General features: G+C 46.6%; 14 non-coding genes across 14 annotated transcripts; all 14 read right to left on the bottom strand.

Annotated features, from left to right (window-relative positions):
• Positions 1-2,146: 2,146 nt before the first annotated feature.
• On the bottom strand, positions 2,147-2,309 carry LOC134953642 (U1 spliceosomal RNA). The gene has a single exon (XR_010185695.1). It is a non-coding gene; the product is annotated as a U1 spliceosomal RNA (small nuclear RNA).
• Positions 2,310-2,461: 152 nt separating this feature from the next.
• Positions 2,462-2,625, bottom strand: LOC134951618 (U1 spliceosomal RNA). The gene has a single exon (XR_010184325.1). It is a non-coding gene; the product is annotated as a U1 spliceosomal RNA (small nuclear RNA).
• Positions 2,626-3,296: 671 nt separating this feature from the next.
• On the bottom strand, positions 3,297-3,459 carry LOC134953239 (U1 spliceosomal RNA). The gene has a single exon (XR_010185512.1). It is a non-coding gene; the product is annotated as a U1 spliceosomal RNA (small nuclear RNA).
• Positions 3,460-3,611: 152 nt separating this feature from the next.
• On the bottom strand, positions 3,612-3,775 carry LOC134950890 (U1 spliceosomal RNA). Its single transcript, XR_010183728.1, has one exon. It is a non-coding gene; the product is annotated as a U1 spliceosomal RNA (small nuclear RNA).
• A 671-nt stretch (positions 3,776-4,446) lies between these two features.
• On the bottom strand, positions 4,447-4,609 carry LOC134952988 (U1 spliceosomal RNA). The gene has a single exon (XR_010185341.1). It is a non-coding gene; the product is annotated as a U1 spliceosomal RNA (small nuclear RNA).
• Positions 4,610-4,761: 152 nt separating this feature from the next.
• On the bottom strand, positions 4,762-4,925 carry LOC134950821 (U1 spliceosomal RNA). Its single transcript, XR_010183673.1, has one exon. It is a non-coding gene; the product is annotated as a U1 spliceosomal RNA (small nuclear RNA).
• Positions 4,926-5,596: 671 nt separating this feature from the next.
• Positions 5,597-5,759, bottom strand: LOC134953238 (U1 spliceosomal RNA). Its single transcript, XR_010185511.1, has one exon. It is a non-coding gene; the product is annotated as a U1 spliceosomal RNA (small nuclear RNA).
• Positions 5,760-5,911: 152 nt separating this feature from the next.
• On the bottom strand, positions 5,912-6,075 carry LOC134950888 (U1 spliceosomal RNA). The gene has a single exon (XR_010183727.1). It is a non-coding gene; the product is annotated as a U1 spliceosomal RNA (small nuclear RNA).
• A 671-nt stretch (positions 6,076-6,746) lies between these two features.
• Positions 6,747-6,909, bottom strand: LOC134952987 (U1 spliceosomal RNA). Its single transcript, XR_010185340.1, has one exon. It is a non-coding gene; the product is annotated as a U1 spliceosomal RNA (small nuclear RNA).
• Positions 6,910-7,061: 152 nt separating this feature from the next.
• Positions 7,062-7,225, bottom strand: LOC134950819 (U1 spliceosomal RNA). Its single transcript, XR_010183672.1, has one exon. It is a non-coding gene; the product is annotated as a U1 spliceosomal RNA (small nuclear RNA).
• A 670-nt stretch (positions 7,226-7,895) lies between these two features.
• On the bottom strand, positions 7,896-8,058 carry LOC134952566 (U1 spliceosomal RNA). The gene has a single exon (XR_010185062.1). It is a non-coding gene; the product is annotated as a U1 spliceosomal RNA (small nuclear RNA).
• Positions 8,059-8,210: 152 nt separating this feature from the next.
• LOC134950578 (U1 spliceosomal RNA) lies at positions 8,211-8,374 on the bottom strand. Its single transcript, XR_010183473.1, has one exon. It is a non-coding gene; the product is annotated as a U1 spliceosomal RNA (small nuclear RNA).
• Positions 8,375-9,044: 670 nt separating this feature from the next.
• LOC134952607 (U1 spliceosomal RNA) lies at positions 9,045-9,207 on the bottom strand. Its single transcript, XR_010185095.1, has one exon. It is a non-coding gene; the product is annotated as a U1 spliceosomal RNA (small nuclear RNA).
• Positions 9,208-9,359: 152 nt separating this feature from the next.
• On the bottom strand, positions 9,360-9,523 carry LOC134950720 (U1 spliceosomal RNA). The gene has a single exon (XR_010183590.1). It is a non-coding gene; the product is annotated as a U1 spliceosomal RNA (small nuclear RNA).
• Between the last annotated feature and the right edge of the window lie 13,245 nt (positions 9,524-22,768).

Raw genomic sequence — 22,768 nt, 5'->3', positions numbered from 1 at the left:
ATTTAATCGTTACTTTCCAATTGTAATTAATACATTAAATTCCTTCTTGTGGATGAACAGCAACAGTTGTAACCAACGCCTCTTATTTACTGCAGTTAAAGTTCATATGTAACTCACGTGAGTAATGAAAGAAAACAGGGGGAGAGCGCTGTGATGGTTGGTGAAACACAGCGGTATGCTACGACCCCCGTTAACCGTGGCTGGATCTTATTGGCACTCGCGGTCGGGATATTTCTCCCTGCCGTGGGGTAGAGACCTCCTTTTGCTCGGTCTCAAATTGCTTTTTCCCCTTCACCGCTGTCTTTACATCAGACGTCCGCCGTGATGTAGCTCGTTCATGAACGGGCTTATATCTCAGCAATCAGAGTGTCCGGTAATCACCTTCCTTACGCGTTTCTCCGCTGTTATCCAAGAGCGGTTTCGTCAGAGGATACATCAGCAGCCTAGCAGGCTCTTTTTAAAATGCACCGGACCAATAGTATTACTAATTAGTTGATTGGATACATACATGTACTAACTGGATGCATACATGTAATGACTCACATATGGAACAACTTTCTAATTGCAATTGCACATATAAAGGCATTTCATAATATAAAAATAAACAACATGGTGATTAAAAATAATAATAAAATAAGCAACAAGGTGGTTTAAAAAATAACAGAAAATATATAATCTATATACAGATTAACCTATAATCTTTCAATCAATACCTCATATCTATAATCACATATACATAATTCAGAGACTCAGCACTAAGGATCCCCATTTACTTATATAAAACCTTTTAGGGTAACATAAATCCATGCCACTACTAAAGCAGTTCTTGTGGCGCAGGGGAAACATCACCTGCACTCTATGCAGCTAGTCCCATGTTCGAATCCAACCTGCTCAGCTTAACATCCATATTATTTATTTACTTTTAATGGGATCATTCTATCAATTCATTTTTACCTTTAATTTTTGTTAATATTATTTCTATATTTCATTATTTTAACCCCTGGAATAATTACATTGCTGTTTAAACAACAAAAAGAATTGAAGAAAAAATAAATATTAAACAGACAATTTAAGGATTCGAAGATTTAAATATTTAAAGATTTTAAAATTTAAAACAGGGAGGGGGGGAGAGGGAGGGGGGCCTTTTGGGAGAAGGAGGGGAAAAAAATAAAAATATAAAAAAAAATATATATATAGAACCAAGAGAAAGTGTAAAAAGAGGATGGAGGAAGAAATCTGATGTTCATCATTACTAGTGGATTTTACTAAGGAACATTAAAGGAATACACACAACAGGATTATACAGTTTCATCCTAAGAGGAAAGCTGTTTCCAAAATAGCTACTTCTAATAATTTTGTTTATTTATTAAACATACAATAAATGGATATTCAATAAATAATATATTAGGTAAATCAATAGATAAAATCTTCAGAGACTGCCAATGTTGTTCAGTTCGATGCTCTCATTCAGACCATCAGGTGTAAGGGTACCCAAAGAAAAAATCCAAAATGCCTCCCTTGTCAAGTAAAGGAGATTCAACTGAGGCAGCACAAGGGAACTCTCATCTGGGGACAACAACTGCAGGGAGAACACATATTTTCAGATGAACATGGGAGGGCAGAAGGCTGCCTAATACTGAAGCACCCCCAAACAACAAACCAAATGCAACAACTAGTACAAGCATTCCTGGGGGAAGGCCTGCAGCAGATGGATTTGCATATGGTGATGTCATCCAAGCAGTGGGTCAAAGTTGGCTTCAACCCTCGTCTGCATATGAAAAGAGAAAAGGGGCGTGCAGGGCATGGCGGCCTTTTGCGGCGCTTGGATGACCCCTAGTTCGCATTAAACACCTCCACCCTACTTCGGTGTGGGGCTCATGTTGGCTATGCCCCAGCCCCTGAAGCAATCAAGCTGATTACTTGCAGCAGCTGGGCACTGTAATAGCTCCAGAGCTGCTCTGTAAGGCAACTAAAAGGGTGTGGGCCCTGCAGCACTACCTGTAGTTCGCATTGTGCGTTGGAAGGCACAAAGTAAGCAGACGGGAGAAGTCAAGATAGTGCGCAAGGGCATAGAAGGGAGTGGCTCAAGAAAAGAGAAGTGTAAACAGACAGCAAACTAGGCTGGAGAGAGACATGAGACAAAGAGATCTGAATTATACAAGAGCCGACCAGGGGAAACACAAATTATGCAGTCAAGTTTCCCACATTTGGGGAAATCGCAGGAGCAGCACACCCAGAGTGCAATTGGTGAGCCTTGCCCTGGGAGAAGCACCTTCATGATCATCGTATCTTACCTAGCAGGTAAGAAGGAGTTGGGCTAGAGCTGGGGAGGGTCGCTGCTCGGGCACCCCCCTGTCAAGTGAAGGAGATCCAACTGAGGCAGCACAAGGGAACTCTCGAAAGAAGAACAAGGCTAGAGGAAGATCTGAGACAAAGAAATCTGACTTTTACCAGAGCTGACCAGAGGAAAGCACAAACACAGTCCCCCACTACCACAAATAATGCTGTCAAGTTTACCACATTTGGGGAAATAACAGGGGTCAGCATACCCAGAATGCAATGAATGAACCTCACCCTGGGAGAACAATCTTCATGACCATGGTACCTCCTATGCAAAATAAGTATGATTTGGGATAGGGCTGGGGAGGGCCGCTGCTCAGGCACATCTCTGTCAAGTAAAGGAGATTCAACTGAGGCAGCACAAGGGAACTCTCATCTGGGGACAACAACTGCAGGAGGTACACATATTTTCAGATGAACATGGGAGGGCAGACGGCTGCCTAATACTGAAGCACCCCCAAACAACAAACCAAATGCAACAACTAGTGCAAGCATTCCTGGGGGAAGGCCTGCAGCAGATGGATTTGCATATGGTGATGTCATCCAAGCAGTGGGTCAAAGTTGGCTTCAACCCTCGTCTGCATATGAAAAGAGAAAATTGGCATGCAGGGCATGGCGGCCTTTTGCGGTGCTTGGATGACCCCTAGTTCGCATTAAACACCTCCACCCTCCTTCGGTGTGGGGCTCATGATGGCTATGCCCCAGCCCCTGAAGCATTCAAGCTGATTTCTTGCAGCAGCTGGGCACTGTAACAGCTCCAGAGCTGCTCTGTAAGGCAAGTAAAAGGGTGTGGGCCCTGCAGCACTACCTGTAGTTTGCATTGTGCGTTGGAAGGCACAAAGTAAGCAGACGGGAGAAGTCAGGATAGTGCGCAAGGGCATAGAAGGGAGCAACTCAAGAAAAGAGAAGTGGAAACAGACTGCAAATTAGGCTGGAGAGAGACCTGAGACAAAGAGATCTGAATTATACGAGAGCCGACCAGGTGAAACACAAATTATGCAGTCAAGTGTCCAACATTTGGGGAAACCGCAGGAGTTGCACACCCAGAGTGCAATGGGTGAGCCTTGCCCTGGGAGAAGCACCTTCATGATCATAGTATCTCACCTGGCAGGTAAGTAGGAGCTGGGCTAGAGCTGGGGAGGGTCGCTGCTCGGGCACCCCCCTGTCAAGTGAAGGAGATCCAACTGAGGCAGCACAAGGGAACTCTCGAAAGAAGAACAAGGCTAGAGGAAGATCTGAGACAAAGAAATCTGACTTTTACCAGAGCTGACCAGAGGAAAGCACAAACACAGTCCCTCACTACCACAAATAATGCAGTCAAGTTTCCCACATTTGGGGAAATCACAGGGGTCAGCATACCCAGAATGCAATGAATGAACCTCACCCTGGGAAAACAATCTTCATGACCATGGTATCTCCTATGCAAAATAAGTATGATTTGGGATAGAGCTGGGGAGGGCCGCTGCTCAGGCACATCTCTGTCAAGTAAAGGAGATTCAACTGAGGCAGCACAAGGGAACTCTCATCTGGGGACAACAACTGCAGGGAGAACACATATTTTCAGATGAACATGGGAGGGCAGAAGGCTGCCTAATACTGAAGCACCCCCAAACAACAAACCAAATGCAACAACTAGTGCAAGCATTCCTGGGGGAAGGCCTGCAGCAGATGGATTTGCATATGGTGATGTCATCCAAGCAGTGGGTCAAAGTTGGCTTCAACCCTCATCTGCATATGAATAGAGAAGAGGGGCGTGCAGGGCATGGCGGCCTTTTGCGGCGCTTGGATGACCCCTAGTTCGCATTAAACACCTCCACCCTCCTTCGGTGTGGGGCTCATGTTGGCTATGCCCCAGCCCCTGAAGCATTCAAGCTGATTTCTTGCAGCAGCTGGGCACTGTAACAGCTCCAGAGCTGCTCTGTAAGGCAAGTAAAAGGGTGTGGGCCCTGCAGCACTACCTGTAGTTCGCATTGTGCGTTGGAAGGCAAAAAGTAAGCAGACAGGAGAAGTCAGGATAGTGCGCAAGGGCATAGAAGGGAGCGGCTCAAGAAAAGAGAAGTGGAAACAGACAGCAAACTAGGCTGGAGAGAGACCTGAGACAAAGACATCTGAATTATACGAGAGCCGACCAGGGGAAACACAAATTATGCAGTCAAGTTTCCCGCATTTGGGGAAATCACAGGGGCAGCACACCCAGAGTGCGATGGGTGAGCCTTGCCCTGGGAGAAGCACCTACATGATCATAGTATCTCACCTGGCAGGTAAGTAGGAGTTGGGCTAGAGCTGGGGAGGGTAGCTGCTCGGGCACCCCCCTGTCAAGTGAAGGAGATCCAACTGAGGCAGCACAAGGGAACTCTCGAAAGAAGAACAAGGCTAGAGGAAGATCTGAGACAAAGAAATCTGTCTTTTACCAGAGCTGACCAGAGGAAAGCACAAACACAGTCCCCCACTACCACAAATAATGCAGTCGAGTTTCCAACATTTGGGGAAATCACAGGGGTCAGCATACCCAGAATGCAATGAATGAACCTCACCCTGGGAGAACAATCTTCATGACCATGGTATCTCCTATGCAAAATAAGTATGATTTGGGATAGGGCTGGGGAGGGCCGCTGCTCAGGCACATCTCTGTCAAGTAAAGGAGATTCAACTGAGGCAGCACAAGGGAACTCTCATCTGGGGACAACAACTGCAGGAGGTACACATATTTTCAGATGAACATGGGAGGGCAGACGGCTGCCTAATACTGAAGCACCCCCAAACAACAAACCAAATGCAACAACTAGTGCAAGCATTCCTGGGGGAAGGCCTGCAGCAGATGGATTTGCATATGGTGATGTCATCCAAGCAGTGGGTCAAAGTTGGCTTCAACCCTCGTCTGCATATGAAAAGAGAAAATTGGCATGCAGGGCATGGCGGCCTTTTGCGGTGCTTGGATGACCCCTAGTTCGCATTAAACACCTCCACCCTCCTTCGGTGTGGGGCTCATGATGGCTATGCCCCAGCCCCTGAAGCATTCAAGCTGATTTCTTGCAGCAGCTGGGCACTGTAACAGCTCCAGAGCTGCTCTGTAAGGCAAGTAAAAGGGTGTGGGCCCTGCAGCACTACCTGTAGTTTGCATTGTGCGTTGGAAGGCACAAAGTAAGCAGACGGGAGAAGTCAGGATAGTGCGCAAGGGCATAGAAGGGAGCAACTCAAGAAAAGAGAAGTGGAAACAGACTGCAAATTAGGCTGGAGAGAGACCTGAGACAAAGAGATCTGAATTATACGAGAGCCGACCAGGTGAAACACAAATTATGCAGTCAAGTGTCCAACATTTGGGGAAACCGCAGGAGTTGCACACCCAGAGTGCAATGGGTGAGCCTTGCCCTGGGAGAAGCACCTTCATGATCATAGTATCTCACCTGGCAGGTAAGTAGGAGCTGGGCTAGAGCTGGGGAGGGTCGCTGCTCGGGCACCCCCCTGTCAAGTGAAGGAGATCCAACTGAGGCAGCACAAGGGAACTCTCGAAAGAAGAACAAGGCTAGAGGAAGATCTGAGACAAAGAAATCTGACTTTTACCAGAGCTGACCAGAGGAAAGCACAAACACAGTCCCTCACTACCACAAATAATGCAGTCAAGTTTCCCACATTTGGGGAAATCACAGGGGTCAGCATACCCAGAATGCAATGAATGAACCTCACCCTGGGAAAACAATCTTCATGACCATGGTATCTCCTATGCAAAATAAGTATGATTTGGGATAGAGCTGGGGAGGGCCGCTGCTCAGGCACATCTCTGTCAAGTAAAGGAGATTCAACTGAGGCAGCACAAGGGAACTCTCATCTGGGGACAACAACTGCAGGGAGAACACATATTTTCAGATGAACATGGGAGGGCAGAAGGCTGCCTAATACTGAAGCACCCCCAAACAACAAACCAAATGCAACAACTAGTGCAAGCATTCCTGGGGGAAGGCCTGCAGCAGATGGATTTGCATATGGTGATGTCATCCAAGCAGTGGGTCAAAGTTGGCTTCAACCCTCGTCTGCATATGAATAGAGAAGAGGGGCGTGCAGGGCATGGCGGCCTTTTGCGGCGCTTGGATGACCCCTAGTTCGCATTAAACACCTCCACCCTCCTTCGGTGTGGGGCTCATGTTGGCTATGCCCCAGCCCCTGAAGCATTCAAGCTGATTTCTTGCAGCAGCTGGGCACTGTAACAGCTCCAGAGCTGCTCTGTAAGGCAAGTAAAAGGGTGTGGGCCCTGCAGCACTACCTGTAGTTCGCATTGTGCGTTGGAAGGCAAAAAGTAAGCAGACAGGAGAAGTCAGGATAGTGCGCAAGGGCATAGAAGGGAGCGGCTCAAGAAAAGAGAAGTGGAAACAGACAGCAAACTAGGCTGGAGAGAGACCTGAGACAAAGACATCTGAATTATACGAGAGCCGACCAGGGGAAACACAAATTATGCAGTCAAGTTTCCCGCATTTGGGGAAATCACAGGGGCAGCACACCCAGAGTGCGATGGGTGAGCCTTGCCCTGGGAGAAGCACCTACATGATCATAGTATCTCACCTGGCAGGTAAGTAGGAGTTGGGCTAGAGCTGGGGAGGGTAGCTGCTCGGGCACCCCCCTGTCAAGTGAAGGAGATCCAACTGAGGCAGCACAAGGGAACTCTCGAAAGAAGAACAAGGCTAGAGGAAGATCTGAGACAAAGAAATCTGTCTTTTACCAGAGCTGACCAGAGGAAAGCACAAACACAGTCCCCCACTACCACAAATAATGCAGTCGAGTTTCCAACATTTGGGGAAATCACAGGGGTCAGCATACCCAGAATGCAATGAATGAACCTCACCCTGGGAGAACAATCTTCATGACCATGGTATCTCCTATGCAAAATAAGTATGATTTGGGATAGGGCTGGGGAGGGCCGCTGCTCAGGCACATCTCTGTCAAGTAAAGGCGATTCAACTGAGGCAGCACAAGGGAACTCTCATCTGGGGACAACAACTGCAGGGAGAACACATATTTTCAGATGAACATGGGAGGGCAGAAGGCTGCCTAATACTGAAGCACCCCCAAACAACAAACCAAATGCAACAACTAGTGCAAGCATTCCTGGGGAAGGCCTGCAGCAGATGGATTTGCATATGGTGATGTCATCCAAGCAGTGGGTCAAAGTTGGCTTCAACCCTCGTCTGCATATGAAAAGAAAAAAGGGATGTGCAGGGCATGGCGGCCTTTTGCGGCGCTTGGATGACCCCTAATTCGCATTAAACATCTCCACCCTCCTTCGGTGTGGGGCTCATGTTGGCTATGCCCCAGCCCCTGAAGCATTCAAGCTGATTTCTTGCAGCAGCTGGGCACTGTAACAGCTCCAGAGCTGCTCTGTAAAGCATGTAAAAGGGTGTGGGCCCTGCAGCACTACCTGTAGTTTGCATTGTGCGTTGGAAGGCACAAAGTAAGCAGACAGGAGAGGTCAGAATAGTGCGCAAGGGCATAGAAGGGAGCGGCTCAAGAAAAGAGAAGTGGAAACAGACAGCAAACTAGGCAGGAGAGAGACCTGAGACAAAGAGATCTGAATTATACGAGAGCCGACCAGGGGAAACACAAATTATGCAGTCAAGTTTCCCACATTTGGGGAAATCACAGGGGCAGCACACCCAGAGTGCAATGGGTGAGCCTTGCCCTGGGAGAAGCACCTACATGATCATAGTATCTCACCTGGCAGGTAAGTAGGAGTTGGGCTAGAGCTGGGGAGGGTCGCTGCTCGGGCACCCCCCTGTCAAGTGAAGGAGATCCAACTGAGGCAGCACAAGGGAACTCTCGAAAGAAGAACAAGGCTAGAGGAAGATCTGAGACAAAGAAATCTGACTTTTACCAGAGCTGACCAGAGGAAAGCACAAACACAGTCCCCCACTACCACAAATAATGCAGTCAAGTTTCCCACATTTGGGGAAATCACAGGGGTCAGCATACCCAGAATGCAATGAATGAACCTCACCCTGGGAGAACAATCTTCATGACCATGGTATCTCCTATGCAAAATAAGTATGATTTGGGATAGGGCTGGGGAGGGCCGCTGCTCAGGCACATCTCTGTCAAGTAAAGGCGATTCAACTGAGGCAGCACAAGGGAACTCTCATCTGGGGACAACAACTGCAGGGAGAACACATATTTTCAGATGAACATGGGAGGGCAGAAGGCTGCCTAATACTGAAGCACCCCCAAACAACAAACCAAATGCAACAACTAGTGCAAGCATTCCTGGGGAAGGCCTGCAGCAGATGGATTTGCATATGGTGATGTCATCCAAGCAGTGGGTCAAAGTTGGCTTCAACCCTCGTCTGCATATGAAAAGAAAAAAGGGATGTGCAGGGCATGGCGGCCTTTTGCGGCGCTTCGATGACCCCTAATTCGCATTAAACATCTCCACCCTCCTTCGGTGTGGGGCTCATGTTGGCTATGCCCCAGCCCCTGAAGCATTCAAGCTGATTTCTTGCAGCAGCTGGGCACTGTAACAGCTCCAGAGCTGCTCTGTAAGGCAAGTAAAAGGGTGTGGGCCCTGCAGCACTACCTGTAGTTTGCATTGTGCGTTGGAAGGCACAAAGTAAGCAGACAGGAGAGGTCAGAATAGTGCGCAAGGGCATAGAAGGGAGCGGCTCAAGAAAAGAGAAGTGGAAACAGACAGCAAACTAGGCTGGAGAGAGACCTGAGACAAAGAGATCTGAATTATACGAGAGCCGACCAGGGGAAACACAAATTATGCAGTCAAGTGTCCCACATTTGGGGAAATCGCAGGAGCAGCACACCCAGAGTGCAATGGGTGAGCCTTGCCCTGGGAGAAGCACCTACATGATCATAGTATCTCACCTGGCAGGTAAGTAGGAGTTGGGCTAGAGCTGGGGAGGGTCGCTGCTCGGGCACCCCCCTGTCAAGTGAAGGAGATCCAACTGAGGCAGCACAAGGGAACTCTCGAAAGAAGAACAAGGCTAGAGGAAGATCTGAGACAAAGAAATCTGACTTTTACCAGAGCTGACCAGAGGAAAGCACAAACACAGTCCCCCACTACCACAAAAAATGCAGTCAAGTTTCCCACATTTGGGGAAATCACAGGGGTCAGCATACCCAGAATGCAATGAATGAACCTCACCCTGGGAAAACAATCTTCATGACCATGGTATCTCCTATGCAAGATAAGTATGATTTGGGATAGGGCTGGAGAGGGCCGCTGCTCAGGCACATCTCTGTCAAGTAAAGGAGATTCAACTGAGGCAGCACAAGGGAACTCTCATCTGGGGACAACAACTGCAGGGAGAACACATATTTTCAGATGAACATGGGAGGGCAGAAGGCTGCCTAATACTGAAGCACCCCCAAACAACAAACCAAATGCAACAACTAGTGCAAGCATTCCTGGGGGAAGGCCTGCAGCAGATTGATTTGCATATGGTAATGCCATCCAAGCAGTGGGTCAAAGTTGGCTTTAACCCTCGTCTGCATATGAAAAGAGAAAAGGGGCGTGCAGGGCATGGCGGCCTTTTGCGGCGCTTGGATGACCTCTAGTTCGCATTAAACACCTCCACCCTCCTTCGGTGTGGGGCTCATGTTGGCTATGCCCCAGCCCCTGAAGCATTCAAGCTGATTTCTTGCAGCAGCTGGGCACTGTAACAGCTCCAGAGCTGCTCTGTAAGGCAAGTAAAAGGGTGTGGGCCCTGCAGCACTACCTGTAGTTTGCATTGTGCGTTGGAAGGCACAAAGTAAGCAGACGGGAGAAGTCAGGATAGTGCGCAAGGGCATAGAAGGGAGCGGCTCAAGAAAAGAAAAGTGGAAACAGACAGCAAACTAGGCTGGAGAGCTCTTCTGTCTATATTTTGCAAACCTGCTCTTGTCCTCTCCAGCTGCTCCATGTAGATTTGACGTCTGGAAAGGTGCATAACCCACTGACAAGCAGGCACACTCCTGCATGAGTTTTCTCTCTCACTAGCTGGATGATACACAATCATTTGCATGTGCTCCACCTCCGACACACCACCCACCCAACCACCCAGTGACCAGAGCCACCCACAAGCCAACTGGCTCCGTGATTTAATTTGCACAGTGTAGTCATCCAGGCAGCATGTCCTTCTCAATGGAAGGATCTCTGGTTCCATGGAATCTTCCACATTGGAATGCTGCGGAACAAAAATGATTTAAATATTCAGCTTGCTAGCATTCAATGTACCTGCGGCTTGGCTCTAGCACATGGGTCTTCATCCTGTGGCCCTCCAGCTGCTGTGAAACTACACATCCCAGCATGCCCTGCCACAGTTTTGCTATTAAGGTATGCTAAAACTGAGGCAGGGCATGCTGGGATGTGTAGTTCCACAGCAGCTGGAGGGTCGCAGGTTGAAGACCCATGTTCTAGCATGCCTGTTCTATGATGCATGTACCGTGATGTCACAATCAGCTTGGAATGGGGTGTCTAGCAGGCATTTGCTGACAGCCACTTGAGGGAGACACACATCAGGAGATGCAGCATATCGGAGGTCTTCGATGCCTTTCCAGCAAATGCACACCACCTGCTGCTGGTCTGGACACAAAACAATGCCCACAATCGAAGTCCCAAAATGCCCAACTACAGGATTCATGTAAGTAGTGAATTTAGGAATGAATTTAGAAGTAGGAAATTAAGTTAGTTCACAAGTACATTCAAATTCAGATCTAAAGTCTAGGTAGGCCTCACGTCCTGGCAGCCCCCAGCACTTAAAAATGCCTTGATTAGAGGTAGAGAATTAAATGTAGATAAAAAGTAGACACAAAATAAGACTCCACAGAGCAGTTATCAGGTGTCTTTATCAATTGTTGCATTTAAAAAATCAAGCAATTAGGGAACACAATGTTGCAACAATGTAACCCTATTTGCAAAATAGTACTAAATAAGTTTGTCGATGTAAGACATTTGCAAAGGCGCATCCAAAACACGCTGGAAAATGCAACTGAATCTGTTTTTGGAGGCTAGAATAGGAAATGTGCATCGGTCCTACAAGTACTGAAAGCTCTTCTACCAACTCCCTTTTCTGAAAAGCCATTTAATATATGGTTCCCAGATAGGGGACATATCAGATATTGCCTTTCAAAAGCAGCAAATATCATACCACTTCTATTGCCATCAAAGATAAACATTGATTGTTTTCAGATATTAGATTGAAAAAGCAGTCTTTATTGACATAAAGAAGCAAAAAAACATACATAAACATTACACACATAAGTACTGTGTTGCAGCACAGATAAAACACAATACAAATGCTGTCGGTATAGTACAGTTCAAGAACTACAGCACAGGCCAGCCTACACTATAAATCATGAACTGCACTATACATTTAAACAACACAATAATACAACAGTTAATAAGGCTATGGGTGTGGAGTGTAAGAGGGTGAGGGAATCACAAGCCCGAAGCTTTATTGAAAGACAGACACATATAAAGGGAGGATTAATAAATACAAAGATATCCTTTACTATAGAATGTAGTCCAATCCGGTCTTTCAACTCTTCCACAACTTAAAAACGGATAGTGTTCCCAAGCCTTCCATCCTGGAATATCTTCAGTCTCTCGCCAATGAAGAAAACAATCTCTCCAGCAGACTCTTCAACCACGATACAAGATCACAGCCAAAAGGGCGAGAAGCAACTACACTTGCGTTTAACCAAAATAGCTAAAACTTAGTGGAGGAAAGTGCAGTGCACCAAAACATAAGCTGACACAATCATGGAGAATGCGCCAGCATATATGCTCTTCTATCTATATTTTGCAAACCTGCTCTTGTCCCCTCCAGCTGCTCCATGTAGATTTGACGTCTGGCAAGGTGCATAACCCACTGACAAGCAGGCACACTCCTGCATGAGTTTTCACTCTCACTAGCTGGATGATACACATTAATTTGCATGTGCTCCACCTCCGACACACCGCCCACCCAACCACCCAGTCACCAGAGCCACCCACAAGCCAACTGGCTCCGTGACTTAATTTGCACAGTGCAGTCATCCAGGCAGCATGTCCTTCTCAATGGAATAATCTCTGGTTCCATGGAATCTTCCGCATTGGAATGCTGCGGAACAAAAAGGATTTAAACATTCAGCTTGCTAGCATTCAATGTACCTGCGGCTTGGCTCTAGCACATGGGTCTTCATCCTGTGGCCCTCCAGCTGCTGTGAAACTACACATCCCAGCATGCCCTGCCACAGTTTTGCTATTAAGGTATGCTAAAACTGAGGCAGGGCATGCTGGGATGTGTAGTTCCACAGCAGCTGGAGGGTCACAGGTTGAAGACCCATGTTCTAGCATGCCTGTTCTATGATGCATGTTCCGTGATGTCACAATTAGCTTGGAATGGGGTATCTAGCAGGCATTTGCTGACAGCCACTTGAGAGAGACACACATCAGGAGATGCAGCATATCGGAGGTCTTCGATGCCTTTCCAGCAAATGCACACCACCTGCTGCTGGTCTGGACACAAAACAATGCCCACAATCGAAGTCCCAAAATGCCCAACTACAGGATTCATGTAAGTAGTGAATTTAGGAATGAATTTAGAAGTAGGAAATTAAGTTAGTTCACAAGTACATTCAAATTCAGAACTAAAGTCTAGGTAGGCCTCACGTCCTGGCAGCCCCCAGCATTTAAAAATGCCTTGATTAGAGGTAGGGAATTAAATGGAGATAAGAAGTAGACGCAAAATAAGACTCCACAGAGCAGTTATCAGGTGTCTTTATCAATTGTTGCATTTAAAAAATCAAGCAATTAGGGAACACAATGTTGCAACAATGTAACCCTATTTGCAAAATAGTACTAAATAAGTTTGTCGATGTAAGACATTTGCAAAGGCGCATTTAAAACACGCTGGAAAATGCAACTGAATCTGTTTTTGGAGGCTAGAATAGGAAATGTGCATCGGTCCAACAAGAACTGAAAGCTCTTCTACCATCTTCCTTTTCTGAAAAGCCATTTAATATATGGTTCCCAGATAGGGGACATATCAGATATTGCCTTTCAAAAGCAGCAAATATCATACCACTTCTATTGCAATCAAAGATAAACATTGATTGTTTTCAGATATTGGATTGAAAAAGCAGTCTTTATTGACATAAAGAAGCAAAAAAACATACATAAACATTACACACATAAGTACTGTGTTGCAGCACAGATAAAACACAATACAAATGCTGTCGGTATAGTACAGTTCAAGAACTACAGCACAGGCCAGCCTACACTATAAATCATGAACTGCACTATACATTTAAACTATACAATAATACAACAGTTAATAAGGCTATGTGTGTGGAGTGTAAGAGGGTGAGGGAATCACAAGCCCGAAGCTTTATTGAAAGACAGACACATATAAAGGGAGGATTAATAAATACAAAGATATCCTTTACTATAGAATGTAGTCCAATCTAGAGATGAGCGCCTGAAATTTTTCGGGTTTTGTGTTTTGGTTTTGGGTTCGGTTCCGCGGCCGTGTTTTGGGTTCGAACGCGTTTTGGCAAAACCTCACCGAATTTTTTTTGTCGGATTCGGGTGTGTTTTGGATTCGGGTGTTTTTTTCAAAAAACACTAAAAAACAGCTTAAATCATAGAATTTGGGGGTCATTTTGATCCCAAAGTATTATTAACCTCAAAAACCATAATTTACACTCATTTTCAGTCTATTCTGAATACCTCACACCTCACAATATTATTTTTAGTCCTAAAATTTGCACCGAGGTCGCTGTGTGAGTAAGATAAGCGACCCTAGTGGCCGACACAAACACCGGGCCCATCTAGGAGTGGCACTGCAGTGTCACGCAGGATGTCCCTTCCAAAAAACCCTCCCCAAACAGCACATGACGCAAAGAAAAAAAGAGGCGCAATGAGGTAGCTGTGTGAGTAAGATTAGCGACCCTAGTGGCCGACACAAACACCGGGCCCATCTAGGAGTGGCACTGCAGTGTCACGCAGGATGTCCCTTCCAAAAAACCCTCCCCAAACAGCACATGACGCAAAGAAAAAAAGAGGCGCAATGAGGTAGCTGTGTGAGTAAGATTAGCGACCCTAGTGGCCGACACAAACACCGGGCCCATCTAGGAGTGGCACTGCAGTGTCACGCAGGATGTCCCTTCCAAAAAACCCTCCCCAAACAGCACATGACGCAAAGAAAAAAAGAGGCGCAATGAGGTAGCTGTGTGAGTAAGATTAGCGACCCTAGTGGCCGACACAAACACCGGGCCCATCTAGGAGTGGCACTGCAGTGTCACGCAGGATGTCCCTTCCAAAAAACCCTCCCCAAACAGCACATGACGCAAAGAAAAAAAAGAGGCGCAATGAGGTAGCTGACTGTGTGAGTAAGATTAGCGACCCTAGTGGCCGACACAAACACCGGGCCCATCTAGGAGTGGCACTGCAGTGTCACGCAGGATGTCCCTTCCAAAAAACCCTCCCCAATCAGCACATGATGCAAAGAAAAAGAAAAGAAAAAAGAGGTGCAAGATGGAATTGTCCTTGGGCCCTCCCACCCACCCTTATGTTGTATAAACAAAACAGGACATGCACACTTTAACCAACCCATCATTTCAGTGACAGGGTCTGCCACACGACTGTGACTGATATGACGGGTTGGTTTGGACCCCCCCCCAAAAAGAAGCAATTAATCTCTCCTTGCACAAACTGGCTCTACAGAGGCAAGATGTCCACCTCATCTTCACCCTCCGATATATCACCGTGTACATCCCCCTCCTCACAGATTATCAATTCGTCCCCACTGGAATCCACCATCTCAGCTCCCTGTGTACTTTGTGGAGGCAATTGCTGCTGGTCAATGTCTCCGCGGAGGAATTGATTATAATTCATTTTAATGAACATCATCTTCTCCACATTTTCTGGATGTAACCTCGTACGCCGATTGCTGACAAGGTGAGCGGCGGCACTAAACACTCTTTCGGAGTACACACTTGTGGGAGGGCAACTTAGGTAGAATAAAGCCAGTTTGTGCAAGGGCCTCCAAATTGCCTCTTTTTCCTGCCAGTATAAGTACGGACTGTGTGACGTGCCTACTTGGATGCGGTCACTCATATAATCCTCCACCATTCTATCAATGTTGAGAGAATCATATGCAGTGACAGTAGACGACATGTCCGTAATCGTTGTCAGGTCCTTCAGTCCGGACCAGATGTCAGCATCAGCAGTCGCTCCAGACTGCCCTGCATCACCGCCAGCGGGTGGGCTCGGAATTCTGAGCCTTTTCCTCGCACCCCCAGTTGCGGGAGAATGTGAAGGAGGAGATGTTGACAGGTCGCGTTCCGCTTGACTTGACAATTTTGTCACCAGCAGGTCTTTCAACCCCAGCAGACCTGTGTCTGCCGGAAAGAGAGATCCAAGGTAGGCTTTAAATCTAGGATCGAGCACGGTGGCCAAAATGTAGTGCTCTGATTTCAACAGATTGACCACCCGTGAATCCTTGTTAAGCGAATTAAGGGCTGCATCCACAAGTCCCACATGCCTAGCGGAATCGCTCCCTTTTAGCTCCTTCTTCAATGCCTCCAGCTTCTTCTGCAAAAGCCTGATGAGGGGAATGACCTGACTCAGGCTGGCAGTGTCTGAACTGACTTCACGTGTGGCAAGTTCAAAGGGCATCAGAACCTTGCACAACGTTGAAATCATTCTCCACTGCACTTGAGACAGGTGCATTCCACCTACTATATCGTGCTCAATTGTATAGGCTTGAATGGCCTTTTGCTGCTCCTCCAACCTCTGAAGCATATAGAGGGTTGAATTCCACCTCGTTACCACTTCTTGCTTCAGATGATGGCAGGGCAGGTTCAGTAGTTTTTGGTGGTGCTCCAGTCTTCTGTACGTGGTGCCTGTACGCCGAAAGTGTCCCGCAATTTTTCTGGCCACCGACAGCATCTCTTGCACGCCCCTGTCGTTTTTTAAAAAATTCTGCACCACCAAATTCAAGGTATGTGCAAAACATGGGACGTGCTGGAATTTGCCCATATTTAATGCACACACAATATTGCTGGCGTTGTCCGATGCCACAAATCCACAGGAGAGTCCAATTGGGGTAAGCCATTCCGCGATGATCTTCCTCAGTTGCCGTAAGAGGTTTTCAGCTGTGTGCGTATTCTGGAAAGCGGTGATACAAAGCGTAGCCTGCCTAGGAAAGAGTTGGCGTTTGCGAGATGCTGCTACTGGTGCCGCCGCTGCTGTTCTTGCGGCGGGAGTCCATACATCTACCCAGTGGGCTGTCACAGTCATATAGTCCTGACCCTGCCCTGCTCCACTTGTCCACATGTCCGTGGTTAAGTGGACATTGGGTACAACTGCATTTTTTAGGACACTGGTGAGTCTTTTTCTGACGTCCGTGTACATTCTCGGTATCGCCTGCCTAGAGAAGTGGAACCTAGATGGTATTTGGTAACGGGGGCACACTGCCTCAATAAATTGTCTAGTTCCCTGTGAACTAACGGCGGATACCGGACGCACGTCTAACACCAACATAGTTGTCAAGGACTCAGTTATCCGCTTTGCAGTAGGATGACTGCTGTGATATTTCATCTTCCTCGCAAAGGACTGTTGAACAGTCAATTGCTTACTGGAAGTAGTACAAGTGGGCTTACGACTTCCCCTCTGGGATGACCATCGACTCCCAGCGGCAACAACAGCAGCCCCAGCAGCAGTAGGCGTTACACGCAAGGATGCATCGGAGGAATCCCAGGCAGGAGAGGACTCGTCAGAATTGCCAGTGACATGGCCTGCAGGACTATTGGCATTCCTGGGGAAGGAGGAAATTGACACTGAGGGAGTTGGTGGGGTGGTTTGCGTGAGCTTGGTTACAAGAGGAAGGGATTTACTGGTCAGTGGACTGCTTCCGCTGTCACCCAAAGTTTTTGAACTTGTCACTGACTTATTATGAATGCGCTGCAGGTGACGTATAAGGGAGGATGTTCCGAGGTGGTTAACGTCCTTACCCCTACTTATTACAGCTTGACAAAGGGAACACACGGCTTGACACCTGTTGTCCGCATTTCTGGTGAAATACCTCCACACCGAAGAGCTGATTTTTTTGGTATTTTCACCTGGCATGTCAACGGCCATATTCCTCCCACGGACAACAGGTGTCTCCCCGGGTGCCTGACTTAAACAAACCACCTCACCATCAGAATCCTCCTGGTCAATTTCCTCCCCAGCGCCAGCAACACCCATATCCTCCTCATCCTGGTATACTTCAACACTGACATCTTCAATCTGACTATCAGGAACTGGACTGCGGGTGCTCCTTCCAGCACTTGCAGGGGGCGTGCAAATGGTGGAAGGCGCATGCTCTTCACGTCCAGTGTTGGGAAGGTCAGGCATCGCAACCGACACAATTGGACTCTCCTTGTGGATTTGGGATTTCGAAGAATGCACAGTTCTTTGCTGTGCTGCTTTTGCCAGCTTGAGTCTTTTCATTTTTCTAGCGAGAGGCTGAGTGCTTCCATCCTCATGTGAAGCTGAACCACTAGCCATGAACATAGGCCAGGGCCTCAGCCGTTCCTTGCCACTCCGTGTGGTAAATGGCATATTGGCAAGTTTACGCTTCTCCTCCGACAATTTTATTTTAGGTTTTGGAGTCCTTTTTTTACTGATATTTGGTGTTTTGGATTTGACATGCTCTGTACTATGACATTGGGCATCGGCCTTGGCAGACGACGTTGCTGGCATTTCATCGTCTCGGCCATGACTAGTGGCAGCAGCTTCAGCACGAGGTGGAAGTGGATCTTGATCTTTCCCTAATTTTGGAACCTCAACATTTTTGTTCTCCATATTTTAATAGGCACAACTAAAAGGCACCTCAGGTAAACAATGGAGATGGATGGATTGGATACTAGTATACAATTATGGACGGGCTGCCGAGTGCCGACACAGAGGTAGCCACAGCCGTGAACTACCGCACTGTACTGTGTCTGCTGCTAATATATAGACTGGTTGATAAAGAGATAGTATACTCGTAACTAGTATGTATGTATAAAGAAAGAAAAAAAAACCACGGTTAGGTGGTATATACAATTATGGACGGGCTGCCGAGTGCCGACACAGAGGTAGCCACAGCCGTGAACTACCGCACTGTACTGTGTCTGCTGCTAATATATAGACTGGTTGATAAAGAGATAGTATACTCGTAACTAGTATGTATGTATAAAGAAAGAAAAAAAAACCACGGTTAGGTGGTATATACAATTATGGACGGGCTGCCGAGTGCCGACACAGAGGTAGCCACAGCCGTGAACTACCGCACTGTACTGTGTCTGCTGCTAATATATAGACTGGTTGATAAAGAGATAGTATACTCGTAACTAGTATGTATGTATAAAGAAAGAAAAAAAAACCACGGTTAGGTGGTATATACAATTATGGACGGGCTGCCGAGTGCCGACACAGAGGTAGCCACAGCCGTGAACTACCGCACTGTACTGTGTCTGCTGCTAATATATAGACTGGTTGATAAAGAGATAGTATACTCGTAACTAGTATGTATGTATAAAGAAAGAAAAAAAAACCACGGTTAGGTGGTATATACAATTATGGACGGGCTGCCGAGTGCCGACACAGAGGTAGCCACAGCCGTGAACTACCGCACTGTACTGTGTCTGCTGCTAATATATAGACTGGTTGATAAAGAGATAGTATACTCGTAACTAGTATGTATGTATAAAGAAAGAAAAAAAAACCACGGTTAGGTGGTATATACAATTATGGACGGGCTGCCGAGTGCCGACACAGAGGTAGCCACAGCCGTGAACTACCGCACTGTACTGTGTCTGCTGCTAATATATAGACTGGTTGATAAAGAGATAGTATACTCGTAACTAGTATGTATGTATAAAGAAAGAAAAAAAAACCACGGTTAGGTGGTATATACAATTATGGACGGGCTGCCGAGTGCCGACACAGAGGTAGCCACAGCCGTGAACTACCGCACTGTACTGTGTCTGCTGCTAATATATAGACTGGTTGATAAAGAGATAGTATACTCGTAACTAGTATGTATGTATAAAGAAAGAAAAAAAAACCACGGTTAGGTGGTATATACAATTATGGACGGGCTGCCGAGTGCCGACACAGAGGTAGCCACAGCCGTGAACTACCGCACTGTACTGTGTCTGCTGCTAATATAGACTGGTTGATAAAGAGATAGTATACTCGTAACTAGTATGTATGTATAAAGAAAGAAAAAAAAACCACGGTTAGGTGGTATATACAATTATGGACGGGCTGCCGAGTGCCGACACAGAGGTAGCCACAGCCGTGAACTACCGCACTGTACTGTGTCTGCTGCTAATATATAGACTGGTTGATAAAGAGATAGTATACTCGTAACTAGTATGTATGTATAAAGAAAGAAAAAAAAACCACGGTTAGGTGGTATATACAATTATGGACGGGCTGCCGAGTGCCGACACAGAGGTAGCCACAGCCGTGAACTACCGCACTGTACTGTGTCTGCTGCAAATATATAGACTGGTTGATAAAGAGATAGTATACTCGTAACTAGTATGTATGTATAAAGAAAGCAAAAAAAAACCACGGTTAGGTGGTATATACAATTATGGACGGGCTGCCGAGTGCCGACACAGAGGTAGCCACAGCCGTGAACTACCGCACTGTACTGTGTCTGCTGCTAATATATAGACTGGTTGATAAAGAGATAGTATACTCGTAACTAGTATGTATGTATAAAGAAAGAAAAAAAAACCACGGTTAGGTGGTATATACAATTATGGACGGGCTGCCGAGTGCCGACACAGAGGTAGCCACAGCCGTGAACTACCGCACTGTACTGTGTCTGCTGCTAATATATAGACTGGTTGATAAAGAGATAGTATACTCGTAACTAGTATGTATGTATAAAGAAAGAAAAAAAAACCACGGTTAGGTGGTATATACAATTATGGACGGGCTGCCGAGTGCCGACACAGAGGTAGCCACAGCCGTGAACTACCGCACTGTACTGTGTCTGCTGCTAATATATAGACTGGTTGATAAAGAGATAGTATACTCGTAACTAGTATGTATGTATAAAGAAAGAAAAAAAAACCACGGTTAGGTGGTATATACAATTATGGACGGGCTGCCGAGTGCCGACACAGAGGTAGCCACAGCCGTGAACTACCGCACTGTACTGTGTCTGCTGCTAATATATAGACTGGTTGATAAAGAGATAGTATACTCGTAACTAGTATGTATGTATAAAGAAAGAAAAAAAAACCACGGTTAGGTGGTATATACAATTATGGACGGGCTGCCGAGTGCCGACACAGAGGTAGCCACAGCCGTGAACTACCGCACTGTACTGTGTCTGCTGCTAATATATAGACTGGCTGATAAAGAGATAGTATACTCGTAACTAGTATGTATGTATAAAGAAAGAAAAAAAAACCACGGTTAGGTGGTATATACAATTATGGACGGGCTGCCGAGTGCCGACACAGAGGTAGCCACAGCCGTGAACTACCGCACTGTACTGTGTCTGCTGCTAATATATAGACTGGTTGATAAAGAGATAGTATTCTCGTAACTAGTATGTATGTATAAAGAAAGAAAAAAAAACCACGGTTAGGTGGTATATACAATTATGGACGGGCTGCCGAGTGCCGACACAGAGGTAGCCACAGCCGTGAACTACCGCACTGTACTGTGTCTGCTGCTAATATAGACTGGTTGATAAAGAGATAGTATACTACTAATATTATATATACTGGTGGTCAGGTCACTGGTCACTAGTCACACTGGCAGTGGCACTCCTGCAGCAAAAGTGTGCACTGTTTAATTTTAATATAATATTATGTACTCCTGGCTCCTGCTATAACCTATAACTGGCACTGCAGTAGTGCTCCCCAGTCTCCCCCACAATTATAAGCTGTGTGAGCTGAGCAGTCAGACAGATATATAATATATATAGATGATGCAGCACACTGGCCTGAGCCTGAGCAGTGCACACAGATATGGTATGTGACTGACTGAGTCACTGTGTGTATCGCTTTTTTCAGGCAGAGAACGGATATATTAAATAAACTGCACTGTGTGTCTGGTGGTCACTCACTATATAATATATTATGTACTCCTGGCTCCTGCTATAACCTATAACTGGCACTGCAGTAGTGCTCCCCAGTCTCCCCCACAATTATAAGCTGTGTGAGCTGAGCAGTCAGACAGATATATATAATATTATATATAGATAATAGATGATGCAGCACACTGGCCTGAGCCTGAGCAGTGCACACAGATATGGTATGTGACTGAGTCACTGTGTGCTGTGTATCGCTTTTTTCAGGCAGAGAACGGATTATAAATAAAACTGGTGGTCACTGGTCACTATCAGCAAAACTCTGCACTGTACTGAGTACTCCTAATGCTCCCCAAAATTAGTAAATCAAGTGTCTCTCTAATCTATTCTAAACGAAGAGGACGCCAGCCACGTCCTCTCCCTATCAATCTCAATGCACGTGTGAAAATGGCGGCGACGCGCGGCTCCTTATATAGAATCCAAGTCTCGCGATAGAATCCGAGCCTCGCGAGAATCCGACAGCGTCATGATGACGTTCGGGCGCGCTCGGGTTAACCGAGCAAGGCGGGAAGATCCGAGTCGCTCGGACCCGTGAAAAAAAACATGAAGTTCTGGCGGGTTCGGATTCAGAGAAACCGAACCCGCTCATCTCTAGTCCAATCCGGTCTTTCAACTCTTCCACAACTGAAAAACGGATAGTGTTCCCAAGCCTTCCATCCTGGAATATCTTCAGTCTCTCGCCAATGAAGAAAACAATCCCTCCAGCAGACTCTTCAACCACAATACAAGATCACAGCCAAAAGTGCGAGAAGCAACTACACTTGGGTTTAACCAAAAATGGCTAAAACTTAGTGAAGGAAAGTGCAGTGCACCAAAACATAAGCTGACACAATCATGGAGAATGCGCCAGCATATATGCTCTTCTATCTATATTTTGCAAACCTGCTCTTGTCCCCTCCAGCTGCTCCATGTAGATTTGACGCCTGGCAAGGTGCATAACCCACTGACAAGCAGGCACACTCCTGCATGAGTTTTCACTCTCACTAGCTGGATGATACACATTCATTTGCATGTGCTCCACCTCCGACACACCGCCCACCCAACCACCCAGTCACCAGAGCCACCCACAAGCCAACTGGCTCCGTGATTTAATTTGCACAGTGCAGTCATCCAGGCAGCATGTCCTTCTCAATGGAATAATCTCTGGTTCCATGGAATCTTCCGCATTGGAATGCTGCGGAACAAAAAGGATTTAAACATTCAGCTTGCTAGCATTCAATGTACCTGCGGCTTGGCTCTAGCACATGGGTCTTCATCCTGTGGCCCTCCAGCTGCTGTGAAACTACACATCCCAGCATGCCCTGCCACAGTTTTGCTATTAAGGT

Source organism: Pseudophryne corroboree, chromosome 8, assembly GCF_028390025.1.
Source record: "Pseudophryne corroboree isolate aPseCor3 chromosome 8, aPseCor3.hap2, whole genome shotgun sequence".
Classification (NCBI taxonomy): domain Eukaryota; kingdom Metazoa; phylum Chordata; class Amphibia; order Anura; family Myobatrachidae; genus Pseudophryne; species Pseudophryne corroboree.
The sequence above is the reverse complement of the archived record's forward strand: the minus strand, read 5'-3'. Positions and strand labels throughout refer to the sequence as shown.